Here is a 25,720-nt window from a genome sequence, read left to right on the forward strand (position 1 = left end):
GTTGTTTAGTCTGGCTTTTTCCCCATGTCCAAGCATAGTTTCCACTTCCTCAATTAACTCGTCTATGGCTGTCAAGGTATAATTGTCGTCTGTAGAAGAGGCCGTTTTACTAGTTTTAGCCATTTTTTCCTACCCATTACAGGTTCTATTGCCTTCGTCTTTCCCATTTTCCCGTCCACAAGCCACTCTAACTTGCCGGCAGGATTGTAGGGTCTAGTAATGGGGAATCTGCCACGCTTCTGCCCTATCCACCAATCAGATGTAATAATTGTCTAGTGATTTAGTTATTCAGCTAGTATGTATTGTCATATATATCATTCGCAGCGTCCTTTCCTTTGACAAAGATTGCAATACAAAGTAAAAATGTTCCATTAAAAAGTGTGCCGAAAAAGTTTTAACTTAATAAAACGATAAAAACAGTATTCAGTCAGCTTGACACGGTTGCTTCGAAGAGATTTATAAGGATCCTCTTGGGTCCATTCTAAAGGTCCCCTTTTGAAATTCTTAACTCGGCCGCTGTGATGGTTAGTAGATGCAGTACTCTGCAGATCACCAATATTTCTTAGTGCAAATGGAGGCAAATAGATGGTTTCAGTTCTTAGCCTAGTTAGGCGAGCCGATGAAGATGATGCAGGTCTCCTGTGGCTGCTAAGGCGCAGCCTGGGCACACCCGCACGTGTCCTGCATTGCGGGGGCCCTGTGATGGCTTTTGGGCACCCCCGGCGCAGCAGGAGTGATGCGGCAGGTAAGGGCCTCCTGGCGTGGGTGTCTCTGAGGGTTAGAGTCCCCTTGCAGTGGGAAGCGTCTGGTGGTGATCCTGAGAAGCATCCCGCACTGCTGGGGCCCTGTGATGGCTTTTGGGCACCTCCGGCGCAGCGGGAGTGACGCGGCAGGTAAGCGCCTCCTGGCGCGGGTGTCTCTGGGGGTTAGAGTCCCCTTGCAGCAGGAAGCGACTGGCAGTGATCCTCTCAAGCGTCCCGCACTGTGGGGGTCCTGTGATGGCACCTCAGGTGCAGTGGGAGTGACGCGGCAGGTAAGCGCCTCCTGGCTCGGGTGTCTCTAGGGTTTAGAGTCCCCTTGCAGAGGGAGGTGGCTGGTGATGATCCTCTCAAGCGTCCTGCACTGCGACAGCGCTGTGATGGCTTTTGGGCACCTCGAGGGAGTAGTTGATAAGGGCTTTGCTTTAAAGAGAGAACTTTTCATTTTGATTATATATAGAATGAAGACTCTTTAACAACAAGGACATCGGTACATAGTAGGATGGCCAAACTCTTTCATGTCTGTTATCTTCTCTCGGACAACATCCCAGACTTTTGGAATACAGCCAGAGGCTACTGGTTGCTCCTTCACTTCGTCAATGGCAGATTCTTTTTTTTTATAAACCAGGGCAGGCACCGTGTGCGACACACCAAGAACTCCACCAAGACAGGATTTCTTGTGCCATTTCCTGGTCACTCTTGTGTGCCTCCCCTCCAAGGCTAGTTATATGTCTGTAGTTATTAAGGTCATTCTGATTGGTGCCTGTGTTTTTTGATGAGGGTGTGACTTGGCCGAGCTTGATGGGGGCCGGCATGGGGCAGTTCGATAGGGAGGAGTTGATGATTTTGGTCCATATAGGAGAGGTTGTGAATGAGATTTTGAGAACTTCTTCTTCATGGATATGGTTGAATTTAGTCCAGGTTGCATCTTTTTAGTTGCAGAGGGTTGAGGTTGGTGAACTGTGTTGCAGAGAAGGGGAGACAGCCATAATTTGGAGGTAGGGCTTCAGACGGATCCTTTTTGCAAGGGGCATCCTTAGTGCAGGGTTGGGAGGTGGGTGGCTCAAGAAAGAGTTCGATGTTAGATTTTTTCAGAGAAAATTTTTGCAAATTCTTCACAGCACTTGGTAGAGACATTAATTGAGTGGTGAGGGATGTTAAAGAGGTCTTTTGGTCTGTTCCTAGACCGGTCAAGTTGGTCTCACAAAAAGTAGGATTTTTCCCCTGAGATGTGTTATTTGTATTTTAGGCGTTCAGCTCTGAGGATCGAGATAATGGTTTACGAGTGTTGCTGTCTCCATTTTTTTTCAAATAATCGTAGTTGTCTCCTTTCATTATTTAGGGCTTTATTGGACCAAGATCTGGAAGGGTTACTTCTTGATTTCTTGAGTTTCATGGGGGCGACTGCTTCAACGAATTCTGCCTTTTTTGTGTTGAAGTGGGCAATAAGGTCATGGGTGGAGGAGAGGCCATGTGGAGATAGGATTTGGGAACCGACTAATGCTTCTAATTCTGCTTGGGGGATTCGGTGCATGTTCCTCACCCAGTGCTTGGGACGACTAGATTGGGGTGGGTCTATGGTTCGATGGCATTGTGTTCGAAAAGAATTAGATGGTGATCAGTCCACTCGGATCGTATGATAGAGTGGAGGGATAGGGTGCTCTGCTTGGAGATGACTGCCTCAAGGGTAGAGCGCTTATTGTGAGTTTATTTATTGCAGTGTTGGGTAAGATTATTCGTTTCCAGGAGGGTGGAAAGGGCTTGTGCTATAGGATGTTTAGCATTATTCAGGTGCAGGTTTAAGTCTCCTTGTATAATGCCTGCACTGCCTTTAGGGGGTTGTGAGATATCAGGTTTGTTAAGTCTTAGAGGAATTGTGAGTTGTCACCTGTAGGGTGATAGATGACATTACATTCGGTGGGGTTGGGGTCTTTAGAGGAGAGCTAAACTCCGAAATATTCAAAGGCGGGGTATTTCATAGTGCGGAAGGGAGTCAGGCCAAGATCGTTTTTGTGTATGATGGCTAATCTACCATCCCTATGATTTTTACAGTCGATGCAATGATTGAGAAGCCCCGTGGGGGTGAGGTGGTCGATGTAAGGGGATAAGTGATCATTTAGCCAGGAATAAGTTAGAAAGCAGATGTCAGTATTGTGTCGTGAGATAGCTTCAGCTATTTAAGTGGCATGCTTGACTGCTAATCAACATTTTAGTAGTCTGAAGCAAGGCTTAGGTAAATGTAGTAAAAGGTAATTTTTGATGATGGAATTACTCATTTCAGTACTATGCATGCATGAACAATCTTCAATTACAAGGATGTCATCAATAACATCTGTACATTATTAGAGTATTTTAATTAAACCTCTGAAATGACATCACCAATTTAATTTTAATCTATGTCCTTTTAATCAATTGATTGGATACATTGCATTTTTGTATTGTAGGCCTGCTGTTTATATGCTTTTTCATAAACTGAACATAAACTATCAAGTTGCATAAATGTAATAGAATGAAGGGCAAATAGTGGACAACGCTCAAACTTAGTAAACACACATTGCGCTGTTACACTCAGCAGTAACTTGCATGTTACTTATATGTATGTATGTATGTACACATGGGTCTAATATTGTATTACTTTAGTAATGGTAAAATAATTAATAAAACTTGTTCACAAAGGACATAAAATGGAGACTAAATAGGTCTGCTGTGAGCATTGTGTTCACAATATTATGCATGCGAGTAAGACTACTATGCCATTTCATCTGACTATTTTTTACACAAATGTCATTTTATTGAACCTGTTTCATGGGTCATTTTTTCAAAGAAAGGGACAGATTTTGCTATGCTTTGTAGTGGCATGAAAATATCATTGAAAACTATTCGGTTTTTTTCCAATGAAACATCACCGTCCTTTGCATAATATTGTTTTATATTTCAACTGCTTTAGAAATGCCTTGAAACCTAAGGCCATCCTTACTTACACTTAACTCCTGCCTTAACCTTAGATCATAGCTCAAATCCGAAATCTAAACTAGCACTACCCTTACAAAAAAATACCTAACGCTAATCCTAAACGTTACCATCATCCTTTCTCGTTTATATATTGATCGCATACAAGACTAAATACAGTATTAAAAAAGAGTTGTTTCTTTAACTGTGGTCACTATGTTGGAACATGTTCTCAACAGCAATAGTGGTGGGTTTTCATGGCACGGAGATAAGCTCAAGCTGTTTCACTGAAGTTGGTGCGATGTGGTTCTGTTTTCACAACAGGAGTTGTGGGGTCTTTGGTTGACTGGAATGAAGATGTACACAGAATAGTTGTTTTTTGCAAACAGTCCCTGTACATATTTCCACTGCAAGAATGATGAGGAAATCGAGGTATGAGGGCAGCTCCAGGTGGAATATTTGTTTCATGGAAGTCATTCCTAGCCAGTAGAGCTTTACAATAAGCATGGTAGGATCTTGCATGCAGTGGATGAAGATCCAGGGAAACAGCTCTTTCTTAAAAGTGTACTCTCAGTAGAAGCCTTTCTACAATACAGATAATGGGGGTGTCAAAAGTGGTTAAAGCTTCAAGGCCAACAGCTGTTTTTCAAAAGTGGTTTCTACATGATACCATTTTCGCAATATAGGTGGATTGTGATTTCATCCAGTGTGGTCAAGAGCCGGGACATATCTATTCCTTGACAGTTGTCTCTCTGGTAGATTTCTGAAAATTACAATAGTGTGGTTCATGGAGTTAAGTCAACGCCCATGTAAAATACAAATGCCGTTTCCTGAAATTGGTTCTTATAGGAATCATAACCTATCACAAACTAGGGAATTGTTTCAGCCAAAACAACAGTTTTTTTATAAGTTGTTCCCTAATGTGGACTTTCACAACTCTTTAATTTTTTGACTATCTTTATCTTTGTTGAAATTGTATTAGGATATTTTAAAACTAATTTTTGTAGTAATGGTTAAAACTAATTTGATACTAAGAAAAGCGATAACACAAGCAATTCCCTCACCATACTCTAGAAACATGTTAATATTGCATTATTTCCATGGACTGTTTTTATACTGTTAAGTGAAAAATGAAGACAGCACAATGACATACTATTACTTTACAATGAAAAACATTTATAAATGAATTCAATTTCACACTCAGTTGGATAATTCAAATGCATTCTTGTGGGAGTGCAAGAAATGCTTTTAGGGACTCATCAACTGCACAAGTTCATCCAACTCACCCTGATTTGTCAGGTGTAGGAACACTGCCCCACATTGTTGTCACTTTCTACACACTCAGAGATTCTTATCTTGCAACACACTCACCTGGTGATGCTTCCTGACATTGGACTGCCACAGAAAATCATTCTGTTCAGAGAGATGGTAAGGATTGCTAGATGATTATGAAGATGACCTAAACAATGGAAATGCTGCCCAGACTGGTGCACGAAAGGACCCTGCAGCTTTTCTACTCTTAAATTAGAGTTCAGAGGACCAGGTGAGTTGGCATTTTCTACTTCTGGCACTGAGGCTGGTTCAGAAGGGCAATAATATTTAACTAACTGGAGAACCTTGTATTGTTCTATAGTTCAGTAAAGCAAAATGTTCACCAAGCACTGTGTCCTTTATTTTTCCCATATAAATTGTTTATCGTGGGTATTAAATGTTAGATAAGGACATGATTAAAACATGTGATTTGTTTAATATTGCTATTTTAAATTTTTGTAGAATAGTAAAATATATCTTCTAATTATTTGAATTTTAGTAGTGGTGCAGTGCAAAACTGGCTACCTCTTTTGTCATAATTAAATAACATAAACGTGCACTTAGCATATGTTTCTCGTTTGGTCTAACAACATTAAAAAAAGGGTTGCACTTGTCATTTCTTTTTTGTGACTGCATTCTCTCTAGGTTTAGAGAATTTACTCATGATGTGTTCCTTATCTGCATTGAATGATATTCTTTGAAGACTTGATGAATAAACCATCCTTAGTTAGTAGACGTACTCATTTTAAAACAAAATCGATTTCCATAATGTATGCCTTAATACATTAAATGATGTTTACTGGTCAAGAAAATGCATAGAAACCATCCTCACATTATGAAATGTAATTTATATTAGAAACAAATTTGATCTATGTAATGTATGTACTAATGTTTCATGTAGTGCCTTAAAATGAAGTTCTCAAACATACTTACACTTAGTCATTTAACATTTTACTGTGTGACAACTCTAACGTATACGTAATGTACTGACATTTTACATTTACTTGCGTTTGAAAGTGCATACACATATTAAATGTGCACTGGTGCTTTAAAAAGGTAAGTTGACATTTTAGGCCTACATTTCCATGCTGCATAAAGTACTGTTTTCCTTTTTCTGCTAATCATGACTTTCTTGCAGGTATTCACAACGATTGTTAGTTTGAGAATAGATACATTACTGTACTTGTGATAGAAGAAGAGCCCATGAGAAGAAGACCTTGACGAAAGAACACGGAGAGCCAGAGCATTAATTGAAAGGCGTATTCAGCATCTTTTGTAACCTGGTCTGGTTGCACAAGGACGATATCATTCCTCTGTTCAGTGTGGAACATTTTGCTATTGTTGCAGTCTTCAATGTGGGAATGAAAATGGACAATGCACCTCCTGATAATGCGTGCAGAGGGGTGTTGCTCAAGAGACTCTTGTGTTAAAAACCTAGAGGCTTATTCTCACGCCCCTATCGCCAAGGGAACATCACTTTTTCTGACGTTCCCGTGGCGATAGGGTCAGCGCCTTATTCTCAAGGCAGCGTTAACCCACTTTACGTGGCTCTAAGCCATGTTAAGTGGCTTAACGCTACCTTGAGAATAAGGCCCCTTTCACGCTAAATTTAACATGAAAGGGGCATGCAGTGGGAGTTGCGGTGGGCGTTACACCGCAACACCCATTGTGATCTCCACTGCCACCTATTATTGCCTATTATCAAGGGCGGCTATAATAGGTATCAGCGCTGAACTTAAGACCAGAAAAATCCTGGTCTTAAGTTGGGGAAACGAGGAGAAATGCTTCATTTCTCCACTCGTTTTTGGTTTTTCCATATGTGATGCCTTGTGCAGTACACATGGAAAAAGCAAAATGGTATCTCAGGAATGTTCATGTGCAGGAAGGGGCACCTTCCTGTATATGAACAACATTCCCCTGCACACAGACACCCTTGTAATCTGGTGCAAGGGTGCCTGCATTGGCGCTAAGTCATTAAACTTAGCACCATGGCAGGGGGAAACGCCAGGCTGCACCACATTTTTGAGAATAGGGTGCAGCCTCAAGTTTCCGAAGTGGCGGTGAGAGGCGTTAAGCCAAGGAAGCTAATGCCTCTCACTGCCACTTCCTTGAGAATATCCCCCCTAGTGTTCACACTGCTGGCAAGCAGAACTCTTCAGAATGCTTTCATGTCCTTTCCAGTCCTTATAGAGCACTTTTACTTGAACTTTGAGAGGTTTAGACCTCTATACTTATCCTCTTCGATTCTTGCTGAGTGTGGCTTAGGCTTACACTTACTTCCCTAACCCAAAAAGACTCTTGACTGAGCTTCTGAAATTCTGACACCTTTCTTTACTTCTTACACTTAGTTTTTCTCACTTCCCGTACTTCCTTAGATTTGTCCTATTTTTCTGCGGTTCCCTAATTTTTATAGACCCTTTAGGTTTTAAAACCATCCTCTTAGCTTGGACTCTAATGTAGGTGATTCTAGATTACCTATGTAAATATGAGAAAATCTGAGAGCCTTCTCAGAGCATCAGATAGTATTGTTAACCTTTTATATTCATGTTTTGGAATTTCTTGTTTGTTTAATACTGGTACGTCCGAACTTCTTCAGGAGGTTGGAAATCCCAGTTGGTATTTTGTATCTTTAAAGTATGCTGCTGAGATTTGTGTAACTTAACTTGATTGCTAATTTGTAATAAACCTTCATAACTATAGTTACTGATTCCTGGTCCTTATTTGTTTAGTCAAATGGGTTAAACCATTAACTGGAATTGATTGATATACAGTTAACTCCCTTCACCCCTCAGTCAGTAAGAAAGGTCCATCGGAGGACCAGTGGTAAGAGGGTTGGCCCAAAACGCTGCAGTAAGATATTTTTGCATATATATAAGAATATTGTCTTTGTATATCATTTGTAATTTTTCTGTGGTCAGAAATGGCTAAAGTTGATGGTGCCACATGGAATGGTTGCTAAGCTCAAAATAAATTTCCCTTTTAGTTGACCCAATAAAAGAGAAATAAAATACGTACCCATCCTCACGATAAAGTTACACTTTACCTTCCTTAATGTTCACCTCAAATGCTGAAAGCTCTTTAGACACATTGAAATGACCCACACCCACAAGGGTGACAGAATGTGGAAGGTGAAATCGTGTCACACTGCTAGAACTTCTTATGGTCGTGGGGGCTTGTTTTGCCTGTTTTGCCCTCTCCATAAGCTCAAAAGACTTCACCTTAGGCGGCTGTGCTTTCTAATGGCTGCGACCTAACCCATGAAATTCCACTCCTGGTCGAAGATCTAATCCTTACTCATCTTGCCCCTTCTGGACTCAGCAAGTTCTTCGCTGTGGAGCGTGCACAGCGTCTTCCGGGCAGCAAGCCCAAGCCTGGTGCTCCCCCGAGGCCTATCATCGCTAAACTCTTTCATTTCAGGGACCGTGATGCGATTTTGCAGGCTTCGAGGGTGCACGGCCCGGTGAAATTTGAAAACTCCTCTGTTAATTTTTTCCCGGACTTCACTCAACTTGTGCAGAGACAGAGGATGGGCTTTCAGGGGGTTAAGCGACGTCTTCGGGACCTGGGCTTGAAGTATGCTATGCTTTTCCCTACCAGGCTTCGAGTGGAACATGAGGAACGGACCTTCTTTTTTGAACGACCGGACAATGTGAGTGACTGGTTGGATTCCCTGCCTGGCCGGGGCGATCGAACGGGGCATCCTGGCGGTGCCGAAGGTGGTGAGCCTCCACAGAAGTGACCTTTCGGTCTCTAACCTTGATAATCGGACATTGCTCAGTTGGGTTCTACCTCTTTTGTATATTTTGTCTTATAGTAGTTCGCGTCTGGGTGGCGGGTGGAGACGGGCCTCTCTCCTCCTCCAGGGTCTTTTTGTAGAATGGGATTGTTAGGGCGACAGGCACACTGCATTTTGGGGTGGTTTTGTTGTTTGCAGGGGTGCAGGGAGGGGGGAGTTGTAATGGGATTTGGTTGGGGTGTTTGTGTTTGTGTTTTCTTTTCTCAAGGCAGCATATTGGTTCTTTCTTTGCTTCTGGTGTCCTGCTCTCTGTGGGGAGACTCCTGCTACTTTTGTGGGGATGGGGGGTAGTGGGTTGAGGTTGATATCTTGGAACGTCAATGGATTGGGGGATCGTATCAAACGGGGTGTTGGATTGCAATATTTGCGTCGTTTGACTCCTGATGTTGTACTCCTGCAGGAGACGCATTTGGTTGGCAATGTGTGTCATGCTATGAACAGGTGGGGATACCGATTGGTTGCACACTCTGGGTTCACCACTGGTATTCTTGTCCGGTCTTCCCTCCCACTAGAGATTGATAATGTCATACTTGACGACAGAGGGTGTTATGCTGCCCTAACTGGGAGGTGGGAGGGCAGGACCCTTTCCTTGGTCACGATATATGTTCCCCCCGGCCTCCAGACCTCTACTTTCTCTGATGTCGGCCGGATGTTGTTGGAACTCCCCGATAGTCTTCTCCTCATGGGTGGGGACTTTAACTCGGTGCTATCCGGCGATCTGGATCGTCCCCCCCCCCAGGGCCCTTCCCGTTTCCCAATCATGGCTCGGTGGGTTCTTGGACACCTTCGGCATGGTGGATTGCTGGAGGTTAATGCACCCAACGCAATGTCAATACACCTTCCACTCCGGGGCTCATGGGAGTCTCTCTAGGCTTGATTACTGCCTCATGCCCGCGGCCCAGTCCACCCACGTCGGGGAGGTTCGACACTTGGCCCGGGGCATTTCAGACTACTCTCCTGTGTGGCTGCTTTTTGACACGGGGACGCAAGCCGCGGGGCGGATCGCCCCTATTAACCCTTGGCATCTGCGCAACCCCAGGACTCGCGACAGCCTCATTAAGTCGCTCGACCACTACTTCCTGGAGAACGAGGGGTCTGTCCTGTCCTCAGTGTCCCTGTGGGAAGCTTTCAAAACTGTTATTCGTGGACAGGCCCTCTCTTTAATAGCTGAGACCAAGAAAGCTAGGAATGGGGAGGTTGTGAGGCTGGAGGCTGAAATACTGGAGTTGGAGGCTGAGCTAGACTCGGGTGTCACCCGGGATAGGCTCCACGCCCTTGGCTTGAAACAGTTCGAATACAAATCCCTTGTTACTGATGCTGCCAAGACACTGTACAGGGAACAGCAAGGTAGACTGTATGATGTTGGGGATAAGGCGGGTAAACTGATTGCGTGGCTCGATAAGAAGGAGAGAGTGAACCGCGTGGTCCCTGTGCTTCAGGATTCCGGCGGTGTGCGTGTGACTGACCCTGGCGAGATTGTGGAGTGTTTTGCTGATTATTTTCGTGTGGTTTACTCCCCGGTGTCCGACAGAGATGAGGTTGACTCTCGTTCCTTGTTGAGGGACATTACGCTACCTTGCCTGTCTGAAGAGGATCGAGAGTGCATGGAGGCATCGTTGTCAGCCGACGAGATTGCTATCGCGATTCGTTCCCTTCGTACTGGTAAGGCTATGGGCCCCAATGGATTGCCCATTGAATTGTACAAATTGTGTCTGGATAAAGTCGCACCTTTTCTCCGTGATATGTTTTTGGAGTCGCGTGAGCTTGGTTCCCTCCCTAGTGGCCAGCGTCTGGCCACCATAGTTGTGATTCCAAAGGAGGGCAAGCCTCGGGATCGTTGTGCCTCTTACAGGCCCATTTCCCTACTGAATGCTGAACCAAAGATTCTCGCCAAGGTCCTCGCTAATCGCCTACTCGCTGTTATCTGTGACCTGATTCATCCGGATCAATCTGGTTTCATCCCGCACCGGAATACCACTCTCAACCTGCGGCGTTTGCATGGCGTTCTCGCCAGGGCGGAGTTTCTTTCCGAGCCGGCCATCTTGGCTTCCTTGGACGCCACGATGGCCTTTGATACGATAGAATGGTCATACCTCTGGGCCACACTGGCGAAGTTCGGTTTCGGGCCGGGATTTATTAGTTGGGTCAGACTTTTATATACGGATCCGCTGGCTCAGGTTGTTGTCAATGGGAGGGTGTCCCAGCCCTTCGCTCTCGGGAGGGGTACTAGGCAGGGGTGTCCGCTGTCCCCCCTGCTCTTTGCTCTTGCTTTAGAACCGCTCGCAGCCTGGCTCCGATGGAAACCGTCGATAAAGGGCATTCAGTGGGCCCCTGGCTTTGAGGACCGAGTCTCGTTGTACGCCGACGATATTCTTTTGTACCTCACCTCCCCGCGTGAATCCCTTAATGTCCTTTTTGACGTCCTCACTTCTTTCGGGAAAAACTCCGGGCTGATCATTAACTGGTCCAAATCCTGTGTGTATGTTATTTCCGGTGACCTTCCCCCTTGCCGAATAGGTTTCCCATTCAAATTTCGCAATCCGGTTTCAAGTACTTGGGCATCTACGTATCGTTGGACCCGGCGGTCCGCCATGAGCATAATCTCCTTCCTCCTCTCCGGCGATTGAAGTTGGACGTGGCTCGCTGGCGTAGGTTGCCGTTGTCGCCACTCGGTCGAGCGGCACTTTTTAAAATGCTGTCCCTGCCCCGATTTCTTTACGCACTCCAGAACTCCTTTGATATTATTCCGGCGGCCTACTTCCCGTAGGTGGAGGGTATACAGAGGAGACTTATTTGGGACGGTCGCGCTTGTATCGCTCTTGCAAAACTGACTCTCCCCTGGTATGACGGGGACATTGCGCTCCCGGACATCAGGAGGTACTATTTGGCCTCCCAGCTGTCCGCTGTCAACCATGCTACGTATGCACCCGGCCCAAATCCGGCTTTCGAGATGGATAAATATCAGTTGCCTGGTGGCAACTTCAATAGAGCGCTCTATTCTCGGACGGCGGGGAGGAACCTAACGGGACCCACTAAGACTGAAGTGCGTGCGTGGAAGGATGCCAATGTGGCCATGCGTTGGAATGATCGCCTGACACGAGCGACCCCCTTGTTTGCGTCGGATGGATTGGGATGCCTCTGGACGACGAAAGGTTTTGAGAACTGGGATATGATTGGCATTAGCAGAGTGGGTGATCTCTGGGTGAAAGGTTCTGTCAAATCCTTTGTGGCGCTTCAGAGTGAGTATGAGCTGAGTGAGAGGGAGTTCTTCAGGTACGCACAGGTTCGCCACGCTTTGCTGTCGGTTTTCAATGCCGGTACCACGATCCCCGCAGCTTCACTACTCGAGGACCGTATACTTGATGGTCATCTGCCCGATAGTACGATTTCTTTGATTTAGAAGAAGTTAATCAACAGTCGGGCGGACCTCCTTCTGCATCTTCGGGAGGCCTGGACCGGAGACGGGTTGGAGTTGGATGACGAGGACTGGCAGTCTGCATTGTCTTCCCCGAAAGAGGTCGCCATTCCTGCCCGTCTCCGTCTTGTCCAGCTTAAAATTCTTCACCGTGTGTATGTGACGGGTCCTCGTTTGGTTGCGATGGGTTTTTCTTCGGATGGGCTGTGTAAGCGCGGCTGTGGAATGAGTGCCACCTTCCTTCATATCCTTTGGGAGTGTCGCGAGGTTGCGGCTTATTGGCGCCATATGCATGCGGTAATGGGGTGTGTCACTGGGGTTGCTCTGTTGCCTGAGGCTCGTCGATGTTTGCTGAATGTATGGGAGCCGAATGATTACAACGTTGCCCAGGCCCGGTGGGCGGCACTTGGGAACATGATTGCAAAGAGGGATATCGCGCAGCTTTGGGGTTCCCGACGGCCTCCCACCGTGTCAGTGTGGAAGGAGAACATGGGCTGGTGTATGTTCAGGGAGAGGACGGTATATCTGGTTCGGGGCAAGCCTGGGGCGTGGGGTAGAATTTGGGGTCAGTGGAACGCCTACCGAGGTAACATTTGTACGCCCCCTTTTGAAGATACTTCTGATATTTCCCTGTCCCCCTGATCCTGGGGTTCCCTGAATACTGTACTCTTTACGCTGATTGTTCTGGCTTCCCCGCTGCCTTCCCCCCCCCCCCCGGTCATCTTTATTGACCTCCTGATTCTTTACCTGGTAGGGTGGGGTCCCCCCGTCGGCGCTTGACACTGTCTAGCCTGTTTCTCGCCTTGAGTTTTGTTTTTCTTTTTTGTTCGTTTTCTTCTTTTAAAATTTAAAATATCAGTATTCTGCCTAACTTCTGAGTTACCGAGCATAACTTTTGTAATCCTGCTGCGCCTCTGGTGGATCAGTCGCTGCTTTGTGACGTCACGTAATTGGCATGCATGTGCTAGCGGCCGGCCCTGGTGGTTGTAGGCCCACGTTTGTACTGTTGGTTTTCTGCACAATAAAGTTTTAAAAAATAAAAAAAGAAAAAAAAAGAAAATGAAACTTATAACGCAAACCTTCAAACACACAAGAACACAATGCCTTAAAAGCTAACTGCCTCATTTCCATTTTATGGCAAAATACAGGCATTTCCTCGTTCTGATTTGATCCATGGTGTTTGAAGATTTTCATGCAGAGCAACTGGTGGTGTACTTGAAAGGTGAAGTGACGACTGGCTAATCTGTTGTCTCTTAATCCTAGGAATCTGAGATACAAAACAGCTTCTGCCTTTAACTAAAAACTGTATGATTGTGACAGTAACATAGAGTCAAGTGCATTAAACTGTAAACGTGCTGTATGCGTCTTTGTGATGTACGTATGTATGTATGTGGGATTTCTGTAGCGCAGACCTAGACAAAAGAAAGTGGAGCCTAATACATATTCAAAAACAAGCATTAAGTAAACGAGTAACAGAAAAGGAAGCTGGGATGTAGGCAGCGAATGTATTGTAATGTAGTGTTTTTTAAAGATGTGAATCTTCAAATATTTCCTAAATTCGAGCAGATTGGATCGTTCTCAGGGAAATGGGGACGCTGTTCCACATCATGGGAGCATACAAGGAATAGGCCTGCTGTCTTATTTTTAATGTTTTTACACTTCGTAATCTGAATCTGATGGTGTTCTGGCTGCAGGTGTGCCAATAAACTCCAGAGCTGGTGAGCTTGTCTGTAAGATAAGCAGTGGTGTCTGTCTGGATGGCTTTGAAAATGATGGAGCTGGTTTTAAAGATGGTGGGGTCTGAAAAGGGGAGCCAATGGAGTTTCATTAATATGGGGGTGAGATATTGCAGCATGTAGGATACCCCTAATAGGTGCCGGTGTGGTGTCTGAGAAGCAATGAAGGAGGGCAGCACCACCACCCAGATGCAAGAGTACAAGGGCTTGAACTGCAGTTCTGAAGTCGCTTATAGGAAGAAATGGTTTGACGTTCTTTAGTATAGACAGCTGGCACCAAGCCGTCTTTGTGTTTTTAGCGACATGTCCCTTGAGGGTGAAGTTGGTGTCCAGAGGGAATCCAAGTGACTTGGCCTTCAGTGAAAGTTGGGTTTGAAGCTGTCAAGGTTCATGTCATTGAACCAGGTTTGTACTGTAATTTGAAAAGGTGCATCTAATCTTTGTAAAAATCTCTTGATGTACACAACCTTCTATCATTATCATCATCAAATCTTTATTTTGGTTTCCATAAACCATAAAAATACAAAACATCATATAATTGTAAAAGAATAAAACTCAAGCATAACCATTCATATTTATCACTTACAAATGTATTAAATTAAAATGCCTAAACATTCCATATGATCCACTAAACTTATTTAGCAAGATATTTTATATCATTTCTCTCCTCCTCTTGATGTGCAGCTCTATGATGCACCCAGCTAGGTCAAAGCATATCAATTCAAATAAATATTCATACAACAAATATACAAAGTCTATAATGTATGCTGCACCCCTCTTTCTCTCCCTCTATGATCACCTCCAGCTGTTGATCAGTACCATTTTGCCCTCTTTCAGCATCATCAAATTTATAAACAAATTAAGGTGGTACTTGGGTGTTTATGGTCCCCTAAACTCCTTTTATATACTGTAGAACTCACACAATTCTGCTGTGGCCACACCCATAACTGTTCCTGCAAAGGTTTCCGGAGCATATTCCCAAAGCCTTTCGGGAAGCCAGAGAAAGGATTTTGTCTTGTAAGCTCCTACAAGGTCACCTGAAACTCTTAGAAAAGGTGAAAAGAAAATTTAGTTTTGGGGATGACATTGATTGGCTACTTTTGGGACATTTTGACATTACTCTTAAAAAAAAGCTCCAAAAAGATTGCTACAGATAATAAGGGGAATTTTGAAATGTATTTATTTCGAAAGTGTCACAAATATCATTCAGCCAAAACCGGTCTTTGCTTGTGTTCTGATTCAGAGAGGACCTGCCTTGGCAGTTCAGGCTGGACTGTCCCTATTGGAGTAGAGCTAAGGCTGCATATGGCTGTGTCTAATTGAAGGTGGAGTGGTGGTAAAAAAAACGATGGGTTGGAATGCTCCCCTGCGCAATTGCCAACAGTTAGATTTGGTGCAAGCTTTCTCCCATCACCGTTTCCAGTGTTTGACAGATATAATTGATAACACTAGAAGGTGTTAGTTTGAAAGTAGCACGAACAGGCTCAAGCAAAGGGAGAAACAGTAAAGGTGGGATGCAGAAATGCCTAATTAAACTATTTAATCAAAATATATCGTACTCTGTTTTGTTCAATAAGGTCCTTGTCACCTCGCGGATCACTTTGATTTACAATATTTATGGACTCTGTCTTCTTGCCATTTCAGAACAGTATCTATTTTGAGCTATCTCTTGTTAGGATGTGCTACGGCGAGCCTTTATCACAGAAATAATTCCGTGCCCAGCCCAACAACCTCTACTTTTCTGAGAAAAAGGAGTTCTCTTTGTTCGCCATCGTTCAGGTCTCAAGTGCCTCCGAATGTAATGGGAGTAAATGAAAACTCAATTACGGCATGCTTCCAGCATAATAAAGGGCTATACTCTAGCAGTCCCTTTGTTGGCAGGAGAAATGCATTTTCTATAATTGTGGCAGCTAAAATGAAAATGTCAACTTGTCTGTTCAGTAGCCCCGAAGGAATGCAAGGGTTCACATTAAAGTATTCCTTTTGTTTAATTGTACCATTTTCTTTAGTTGGTCTATTTCGTTTTATCTGTGAAGGTTAGCAATGCAGTACAAGCTGCCTGTACTGCAGAAACTATAGAAGTGTTTTTCTTTTTTCACCAACATTTGTCTGCCTCAGCATTACCAAGGCTGATTTGTCAGCACAATCAGAAATATTTTCCTCTCAGTAAGGGCTCGATGGACGAAGCCCAGAAACGGCAAGTCAGAAATTGCACAAAACGCACAATCATTCGAGACCTCTTGTATATACTTTAGTATATACTTATATATGTATGTACTGTGTGGGCTCTGGAGATCAGCCCTAGGGCTTGTCTGCTTCTGCTTGGGACTTTTTTTCTGTTCAACTGCATCTATTGAACTGTCTTGATAGACAACAACCAGTAGAGGTCAGTAAAATACAAGAATTACTTTCTGCTGAGGGACTTTATTTTTTTTAATTTTTCTGGCAACTGCCTCTGTTTAACTTTCTTTCTAGAAAACGACCAGCAGAGGTCAGTAAAATACCAGAATCACTTTAGCATTCTCTAGATTCCAGTCCATAGAAATTGTCTTCCATGAGCACCTGTACACAATAATATTTTTTTCAAATCTTGTATTTTCAGTGATATGACCACCAAAGGCCCTGATTTTATATTAAAAACAGAGTTTTGGACTATACCATTTCCCGTTGAAAGGCAATATTCCTCTCCATATGTTCCCATTCCTGGTGTGTCACGCAGTTTGGTGCTTACTTTCCCTCCATGTTAAAGAACAGTAGAGGTTTCAGCACCCAGGTTAATGTGCTGCATAGCTAAATACATATAAGGGCCCAAAGGTGAGACCGATTGCATTGCAAATGCTTGTTCTGAATTGCAAAGCCATACACACAATATGAAGCCGGTATCAATTTGCAACTCTGAATGTTTTGTGGCAATTTATGACATCACAGCCAGGAAGGGCGCATGCTGGTGCTCATTGGTATCTGGGAGAGCTCACAGGAGATGGCGCGAGGAGCAGTATTATACATTACAATCCACAAAGGAGCGTAGAAGGCAGAAACCACAAGCAGAAATTCAGTGATCGTAAGCAACAATACTTGTGTTTGAGTGTTAAAAGTTTTGGCAAGGCCTCACACAATAACTGGGAAAAGACAACAAACAAAGAATATCTAGTTAAAAATCCAGGAAAGCATTAATGCATCAGGTGCCACACGTCAAACCACCAATGAAAACTGCAAGCACTGGCATGACCTCTGGACAGAAACTGCAGATGCACACCAAAAAGAGTTTGCAACCCGTAACAGCCACAGGAGACGTCCCTCCCACTAAACCACCGCCCACTTCCAGGGAGTTGTGAATAGAATCAATATTCCAACCTTGTTCATTAATTGAAATCAGAACAACTTACACCTCTGCACAATATCCACACCCATAGGTCATTACTATTCTACCACTTTACCGCGTTCATAAAACCAGTGAGTAGGCTCACCCTATAGACATCTGAGGTGTGTGTTCTACATAAGATTGTACCTCATGCAAAGCATATGCCCAGAAAAGCCACAGACAAGAGTGTGTAATAAGTGCTCCATGGATGTGAAGCAGAGATTCAGCTCTCACATTGCTTAGGATGCCTAAGGCAGGGTGCAGCAGTCTTCTATAGGATGACCACCTAACTACAGGTCACTATGGATCCTGTTGCCAGTCCTGAATATTTCACCTACAAGTCATTGATTTCAGATGTGTTAGTCTAATTAGTTAAACTGAAACTAACCAAGACTACCACTCTCAGAATGCATTAGGTTATCACATGAAAGCCTAAAACTGGTAACAGCATCATTAATGCTCTGGAGGAAGGTGGTCACCCTAGTCTTCAACCATGCCAAGCTTTGCTCAGTTGCCAGGCCGAGACACTCTGTTCCATCATGTGCCCATCGGAGTCCTGCTGATCGGGTGATAATGGAGCTTGCCAGACTTTTGTCAAGAAATCCGAGATCAAAACCTCTGGGAATTTAGCTTTAGAATTCACCCCACTGCCTGCTGCCTTACGCCATTCCAGAGTAATCATCAGGTGGCAGCATTTGGCTGTGGAGAGCAGAGGTCTAAAGGGGAGTCGCAATGTGCAAGTGGAAGACTAGAAAGAGAGAGAGATGAGTCATGCATATTTTTCCTCAGCCTCACAACTCCCCCGAGGCAGGCGCACACAGTCACATGATTTGAGCACCCTTCAGTTTCATATGTCCCAGCTCACCAAAAGAGCTCCTTTATGGACTATATCCCAGACTGATTTAAAATAATTGGAGGTCTTCAAACCATCTGTTTTTATAAATTCAAAATGTATCAAAAAGTATTAGTCTTTGTTAGAAATTGGGTTTCTGGTTGGCAGAGGTATGCACCCTGTCCAAGCAGGAACCACAATCCTAGTTAGGGTAAGATACAACACACCCTAATTATCCTGTGCTCACCCGGTAGCTCTGCACAGAGCAGTCAGGCTTAACTTAAGAGGCAATGTGTAAAGTATTTGTGCAACACCTCATAAAATAACACAGTGAAAAAACCACAAAAAGACTCCACATCAGCTACGATAAATAGATTATGATTTTATAAATAAAACAAGACCAAAATGACAAAAATCCAATGTGTAGAAGTCGAGATATGAATTTTTAATGAATAAATGTTTAGTTATTTGAAGCAATAAGCGCTTAAATGGGTTATCTTGTCACGCTAGACCGGGGCAAAGTCAAAAGTTCAGGCCCTCTGCGATGGAGCGTGGGCTAGATATAGGGACCCACTTGGGCCTGCTGAACCAAAGTACCTTGCTCCAGAATGCGTCATTGTCGACGAGGATGCAAGGAGCAGCTGAGACGATGCGACGGTGTCGAGCAACATGATGAACAAGATGTGTTGAGTTTCTCCACACAACTGAGGCGATGTGGCAGTTCTGAGTGCAAGCCCTGGTTCCAGATGCGATGCACGGCTGCTGCTCCTGCAGTAGGCGATGTGTTGATGCCAAAGGCAATACGCTGGTTCCGAGAACGATGCTCCAGGTCTGCTTCACACAACAAGGACGCAATGGTTCTGAGGGTGATACACCAGGTCCACTCCCCACAACGATGAGGATGCATTGGTTTCGATTCATGCAAAGGTAAAACTGTGCCGGTTCTGACTCTGGATGAAGAAGCACCTTAGGCTTCACATCCAGGGTTCCAGGATTGGGATGGCACCACTTGGCTGGGCAAACTCACAGCTTGCAGAGTCCAGGTGCAGATGCAGGTAGTTGAAATCTTTGATATCCCTGAGATTTGGAACAAGAGGCAAGCTAGCAAACCCTTGGAGTCACTCTGGGTTCAAGTGATGCAGGCCCAGTCCTTCTCAATCAGGCAGGAGACCAGCAGGCAGCAGGGCAGTTTAGCAAGGCAAGATAACAGAAAGACAGAGTCCAGCACAGAAGCATTCCAGCAGAATGGCAGTCCTTTCAGCAGCACAGCAGTTCTTCTTCCTGGCAGAGTAGTCATAGGCCCAGACATGTGCTCATTTGGTAGTGCCAAAGGTCCAGTACTTATACTCTGTAGTGCCTTTGAAGTGGAGGAGACTTCAAAGAACCCTTTGAAGTGCTCAGAGGTTCTCCCTTCCTGCCCTGGCTCCAGACATAGTACAGGGGGTAATCAATCCTTTGTGTGGGGGCAGGATACAACCCTTTCAGGTATAAGAATTAGCTCTTCCCTCTCATCCTGCTCAGGATGGCCCATCTGCATGCAGATGACCACTCAGGCACACCTACCCTTCATTTGTGAGAGTCTGTCTAGAGGGAATGAAGGAAGCTAGCTGTCAGCCACCCCAGATGTGTATTCCAGAGACAGGCAGAAGGCATCAAATGGCCAAAGTAAGTAAATGCCAACTTTCTAAAAGTGACATTGTGTAAACTGGGATTTAAAATCCAACTTCACTAAAGTTGTGATTTTAAATTGTGAGCTCAGTGACACCAAACTTAAAAATTCTATCTCGTCACAATTGGGAATTACACTTAAAGGATGGAATAAGGCAATCCTAATGTCATCCTATGTGAGAGATAGGCCTTACAGTAGCAAAAAACAAACTTGAGAGTTTTTCACTACCAGGACACATAAAACTTAAAAGTACATGTCCTGCATTTTAAATACATGGCATTCTACCCAGTGGGTTGGCAGGCCCTACTTTAGGGGTGACTTATATGTATGAAAAGGGAAAGTTTAGGCCTGGCAACAGGATTACCTTGCCAGGTCTAGGTGACAGGGTAAAACTGCACATACAGGCTCTGCAATGGCAGGCCTGAGCCATGGTCAGGGGGCTACTTAAATGGGTGGCACAATGAGTGCTTCATGCCAACTAGTAGCATTTAATTTGCTGGCCCTGGGCACATATAGTACACTTGACTAGGGACGTATATGTACATTAAATATACCATTTGGGGTTAAGCCCATGTTAGCATATTTAGGGCACAGACCACAAGCATACAACAATCTTTATTTGGCAAATATTTACCATCAAGGACACAACAATTGCAATCATATAAAGTCTATATAAAAGAAGGAAAAAAAAGATGAATATTATTTTTTTTAATTATAAAATACCAATAAATGTGAGGTTAAAATTGCATAAAAGTAGAAAAATATAGAAACCCGGGAGATACCTGAATTAGCTGCCAAATAATATACACATAAACTAATTTAAAAAATGCTCTATTGCTTAATTCGCCACATGGTCATTAAAAACCATGAAAATGCAAAAGCCACAAATTGCCTATTATCAGATTTAGTAATTCTAAGGGCTTCTCTGGAATCTCATGTTAAGGTTTCGGCACTGCAGTGCAATCCACTTGTTTCTTATATTACAGTAACTGGGGCAATCAAACAAAACATGTTAAATCATTTCAATCAGTGTCACACAGAATGGGCAGTAACCATTTCTTGAATTTGCCAATGGCCCCCACTTGCCTATAAACGAGGCAAGCAGTAGTTTTCTAAATCTAAATTTAAGAAAGGACTTCCTGGCAATGCAAGGCTGTATTTCATTAAGGAACTCTTCTCTCTGATACCCATTTTTTGTCATTAAAAAGGCAGAGGATAGGGAGTCAAATTTAGGCTGGCATTGTAATGAGCCTATTTGGTGTTGCCAGTAGGTCCTTCTTATCTGCCATTTTGACACCCTGCTAGCCTGTTCTGGGGCAAACCATAGATACTCAGGCCCAATATCCATTAATGTGGATCTCACATGCCTGATCCATGGGAGATCACCTGCTCCTGGTAAGGTCAAAATCTCAGACAACCCTTGCTCGTAAAAACGTAAATTCCGGTGTTGCCCGCAACCTTCGCCAGAATACATTTATTGTTACCTAAGTATATCAGTTATGTTTTTCAGCCCAGATCTAACCTCAGGAGGAGAAACTGTGTGCTAATTGGCAGACCAATCAATCACCATATAAAACAATTTTCTGCAGTGCCTAGGGACAAGACATCTTTGTGTCTCCAAAGTTCTGCGCCATATTTAGCTGACGCAAGTGCTTGGTGGTTATAGATCTGCATTAATGCTGAAATGGGGTGATATTGAGAGGCCTTACATGTTTTCAGCAGCTCCCCCAGTGGTTTGCTCTAATCTAAGCTTGGACCTTGCATTGTGGGTCTGCCAAAGGAAATGCCCATTCAAGATGATGCCCAGATATTCAAAGGTATTGACTCTCTCCAGATGAGTCCCTCTCAACATGGGGTTAGCTCGAGTAGAGTGACAGGGATTAAACACCCAGTACTTTGTTTTTGCCAGGTTGATATCTAAACCCCTCACCTTGCAAAAGCTGTCGAACCTATCAAAGTTTTTGCAATCCCATAGGGGACTTAGATAAGAGCAACGTATCATCGGCAAACATCAGGGCAGGAGCCCTGAGGTTCACCAACCGGGGTGCATTAGACTCAGCATGATCTACATATGTTACTAAGTCACTTATGAAAAGCAGGAACACAGTAGGGGCAATAACACATCCCTGCCTAACTCCCTGACAGGAAAGCGGTCGGTTAGTTCTCCCAGCTGCCCACATCTAACTTGGGCAACATTAGAGCCATGATGGATTCACCCCAGATCTGAGAACGGTCCCAGGATGCTTGTTTCCAGTCCAGAGAGGATATGCCTTGCCAGTTTGGGCTGGACTATTCCCATCAGGAACAGGGTCAAGACTCATTGGCACATGGCTGGGTCAGAACTGGGGTGGCGAAGTGAGCTAAAGAATGATGGTGGATTGAACCCAGATCTGTGACTGGGGGTGAGTGTCTGAAACGTTTCAGGGCCCCATCCATCATCTCCTTGTGTTGGCTTTGTTCACCCTAAGTTGGCAAGGTATGCCCAGATGTGGGTCCCTTGCTCCCTTTGCCACTGGATAAAAGGTAGCCTGGCTGATGAGGGGTGTTACAGCGAAACCGGCCCCAGGATGCTTGTTTCCTGTCCAGGGAAGACCTGCCTTGGCAGTTTGGATTGGACTGTTCCCATCAGGAACAGGGTCAAGAATGATTTGCATATTGCTGGTTCTGAACTGGGGTGGCGAAGTGAGCTAAAGAATCATGGTGGATTCAACCCAGATCTGTGACTGGGGGGTGAGTGTCTGAAAAGTTTCAACACTCCGTCCATCATCTCCTTGTGTTTGCTCTGTATATGGTATGCCACTAGGTGGTTATACTATGCACAGAGTTCAGGGGTTCCCCAAAAGTTGACAGGGCTCAACGTAAAACCCAAAGTGCTCTATTAGTGGTATGGTGGGCGGGCAGCCTTAGGCCTAACACAGAGGAGTGTAAGACATTTATTGCACAACCTTGTTCAATAATGAACACATGACTCAAAAAGGAGATCTACACCAATTGTAGAAAAATAAGCGTTGTTTGCACTTTATTTGAAGACCAAGAACTTCGCAATACGGTAAGTACGTTTTTAGCTAAAAAAATATTTTTTACATTCGAAAGTCGACTGTAGTGCAATTTCTGAACAGTTCAATGTTATCCTATAGAGGAAAACAATAATTTGGTTACACAGGTAAGTAGGCAACTTACAAAGGGCCCAAAGGTCAGCAAGGAGCAAGAGTCAGATAAGTACCAACATAACACCACCAGCAGCACAGAGGTGGCCCGGTGCAGAGGTCAAATTAGGAGTTCGGCTCAATGCGTTTCAATAGAGATTGGGGGTGCTCAAAGCCACACTGCTTGCAGGTAAGTAGATCGGTTGCAGTGGCCAAGCTTTCGGGGTTAGGCCAAGCACAGTGGGGGTCCACAGAGCAGCACCAACCATACACCACTAGCGGCACAGGGGCAGCCAGGTGCAGGGTGCAAATTCACCGTCGGGAACCCAATGCTTTTCAATGGAGATTCTGTTTTCAATAAACAAACGGCAGGCATTGCACCGGAGGTTGCAAGAGAGAGGTCAACGACAGCAGACGTATGTAGAGATGTAGAGGGTTGTAGGGGCAGCGTCGTTTCAGCTCACCATGGTGCAGGGGCTTTGGATGCAGGGGTGCCTTTAGACGTCAGAGTCTTCTTAACTGGTCGTGGTCAGAGGAGCCTCTGGATTCAGGTTGCAGGCATCGAAGTGGAGTCCAGGAGGGGTCAACCAACGCTGAACTTGAGGTCAGGATCACTGGGGAACCTGTTCTGGTTTAGTGGACCATCTGGACACAAGCTGTAGGCGTCGGGTGCAGAGTGGTCAGGACTCACAGATCAGCAGGGCATCAGAGTCATTTGTGATGGAGTCTTGGGAAGCAGAACCGCTGTCCTCTGGAGTTCTGGTCTTTTTCAAAGTTCAGGCAGTCTTCCTTGGGTTTCTGGAAGTCGCTAGCTGCGGAACAGGTGTTGGATCCTTCTTCCTAGGTCACAGGTAACTTGTTTCTAGGTATGGGGGAGCCACCTAAACACTACATTTAGGGGGTGGTTTAAAGGAGTAGCAGGTAGGGCCAATGGGCACCTTACCTGGGGTGACTACACCCACTATTAGGCCACCCTCCTGTGGGAGGTGGCATAAACTGAGCCCTGATTGGAGGAGACCCCTCCTCTTCAGGATGGAAGGGACTGAAAAGTATGCTTAATTTCACTTCTTCCACCTGAGGGGTGAATCTGGCAAAGGTGGGCACACCTCCTAGCCTTTCTAAGGTTTCCGCCAGTTTTCCTGCCCAAAGTGGGGGTGAAAACCAGGGCCTGTCATCTGCTGCTAGCAGCAGAGGCTGGGGGGTCCCATTGAAAATGCAGAAGGCCTTTGAAGCTTCCCCTTTATGCACTGGTTCCATTCTGGGGGAAAAGGTGTGACACCTCTGCCTAGGATGTGCATTGCTTCTGGTCCCAGAGAGCAGAGCCTCTCCACCCAGGGGTCCAGAAACATGTCTGTGTGTGGCAGGCTGACTAAAGCCAGTCAGTGCCCACATCAGGGTCGAGAGGTTTTCAGGTGGCACCTCTGAGGTGCCCTCTGAGTACCTGTTACTATAAAACCCACACTGGCATCAGTGTGGGTTTATTGTGAGGATAGGTTTGGTACCAAACAATCCTGTGTTCAGTGAAGCCATCATGGTGCTGTGGAACTCGCACTGTCAAGTTTCCAGCCCATGTACTCTCTATTGCTTCCCTAGCCCGACAACATTAAGGAATAGACCCCAAACTTATAGGGCGAGGAAGCAAAAGACACACAATTGATGGACAAATGCAGAACAAATCAAAACATTCACCCCCGTCAAGAGATCTGTGTTAAATCCATCATTCTTTTGATCTTCATGCCACCCCAGTTCAGACATGGCCATATGCAAATCAGTCTCAACCCTGTGCCTCATGGGAACAGTCCAGCCCGAACTGCCAGGCCATGTCTTCCCTGGACCGGAAACAAGCATCCAAGGACAGGTTTCGGGGTTTCACCCCAAATCTTGAATCCACTGGATTCAAGCTATCAATCTCATTTTCAAAGCCAAAGACAGAAAGAATAGTGCTAATGATATGAGCTGGTACATGTTTACATAACTGTTGCTCAATGCTAGTTAGTTGGCACTTTCTATATAAAGGTCTCTTTTAAGGTAATAGTCACGACACTCTTTGTTCCACATCGTATACTAATACATTAAGAGAATTAAAATTGATCATATAATCTAGCACAAAAATATTTTTTTAATTCAAAAATAGTGTTCTGTCAAAATAATCAAAGTGGTCCTCTTGAATTCGTATTAAGTGGAAATGAATACTCGTAGCACAGAATGATACTTATATCACAGCAGATATATGAATAGAACATTACATGTCATGTATATGTAATGTGCATTATTAATAAATGTCTTATGAAGAGTCTCAAATTAAAAAGTATTTCCTCTCACCTTAAAATCAGTTTCAACAGAACAATTCACTTGCTCATATGCAATACATTTCCTGCTGTTTCTCAGCTACCCAAATATAAACATAAGCATTCCATTTTCTGTAAATGTATGTAAAATGAAAAGCTTGACACTAATACTTATCTATCTTTCCAGTATAATATTCATCCACATATTTTATTACTTCTCGGAATGCATCCGAGACTACCAATATGAGTTGGATTGCATACCAAGAAAAGTAATCAATGGCATGGACTGAGTGGTAGTGAAGGGCATATCAAACCCCACAAGAGAGGAAAGAGTTATGAACTCAAGTATGTCCTCCTTCTATCTAAGCAGTTATCACACAAGATACTTGAGAATTTCAATCCATGGGCACTTTTAAGAAGAAGTAGGGTGGGTCATAAAAAGATATTTAAGAGGTCTTC

The sequence above is a fragment of the Triturus cristatus genome, chromosome 6, assembly GCF_964204655.1.
Source record: "Triturus cristatus chromosome 6, aTriCri1.1, whole genome shotgun sequence".
NCBI classification, from domain to species: Eukaryota; Metazoa; Chordata; class Amphibia; order Caudata; family Salamandridae; genus Triturus; species Triturus cristatus.